The following is a 1,249-nucleotide window of genomic DNA, read 5'->3' on the forward strand; positions in this document are numbered from 1 at the left end:
TGTACTCCTTTAGCTCAGTGTACTTCATTTCTATCCAAATTCTGAATTCCAATTCTGTCATTTTAACTTCCTCAGTCTCCACCCGATTCCAAACCCTTGCAGTCATTTGGAGGAAAGAGGGCACTCTGGTTTTTTGAGTTTTCAGCATTCTTGTGCTAATTCTTTTTCATCTTGGCAGGCTTATTTACCTTCAATATTTGAAGTTGCTGGCTTTTGTGTATTTTTCTTCCTTTAACAGTCTGTGCACTTTTCTGTAGACTTGCTGTGGTATGCTGGGTTTCCGCTTCAATGCCTAGTCACCTCAAACTTTCCTGTACCTGCAGGTATCACCAGTTAAGCCTGTGAAGCAGCAAAGATGGCAGTCTGCGCCATCTTCTAGGAGGTCTGTGACAGGGAGGTATGGACATATTGCTGGCTCAAATGCACCTGTAGGAGGTGGCTGGAGACCCTGGTTGGGAGGTCTTGCCCAGTCAGGAGGAACGGGATCAGGGACCTGCTTTAAAAAGTGCTTTGACCATGTTTTCATAGACAAGCTGTGCTATGCTGGGGGACCACTTCAGCTCATGGTCACCTCAGACACTCTGAAGCCTGAAAGCTGGAACAGCTAAATCGCCCAAACAACAAGTATGACAGCATCTACAGAAATCATTTTATTTGAGTTATGTAGCAAGAACCCAACTTAAGCAAATATAAAACTTATAACTAACTCATTATTTGGATATTAATGTCTATGCTAAACTGATTTGTTCATGGGCTAGTCAGCTATTCATATGACCTTTACAATTTTTTGAATCCTATTTTTTGGTTAAAAAAAGAAAACAAACTGATACTTATCGCTTTCCAATAAACATTTGATTTAAGTTGTTATGCCTTCAATATCTCATGTAAAATGCTAGTTTCATTACAACTGTATGTAAATATGTATAAAATAGAAAGTATCTGAGACAAATCTCAATCAGTTTTGAAGTTTATTTTGCTAAGGTTAAGGATATGCCCAGAAGAAATAAACATGAAATCACAGAAACAGGCTATGGTCTGTGCGTTTTTCCAAAGATGATTTTGAGGACTTCAACATTTAATGAGGAAAAGTAATCTGGAGGGGAAAGAGAGAGGGTATAGTAATCCACGTGTTGTAAGAGAAAAGGAGCAGGTAGGAGAATAATCAATTACATTTTTGTCTTGTTCTCAGTAAATTGGCATTTTACATAAGATCATGTGAACATGGCACAGCTGCCTGTGGAGGTATTTT

General features: G+C 38.8%; 1 long non-coding RNA gene across 1 annotated transcript; it reads left to right on the forward strand.

Moving 5' to 3' along the window:
- Nucleotides 1–259: 259 nt before the first annotated feature.
- On the forward strand, nucleotides 260–1,024 carry LOC106998380 (uncharacterized). The gene is made up of 2 exons (XR_001444824.2): nucleotides 260–397; nucleotides 529–1,024. It is a non-coding gene; the product is annotated as an uncharacterized LOC106998380 (long non-coding RNA).
- Nucleotides 1,025–1,249: the final 225 nt, after the last annotated feature.

This window comes from Macaca mulatta, chromosome 5 (genome assembly GCF_049350105.2).
Source record: "Macaca mulatta isolate MMU2019108-1 chromosome 5, T2T-MMU8v2.0, whole genome shotgun sequence".
Classification (NCBI taxonomy): Eukaryota; Metazoa; Chordata; class Mammalia; order Primates; family Cercopithecidae; genus Macaca; species Macaca mulatta.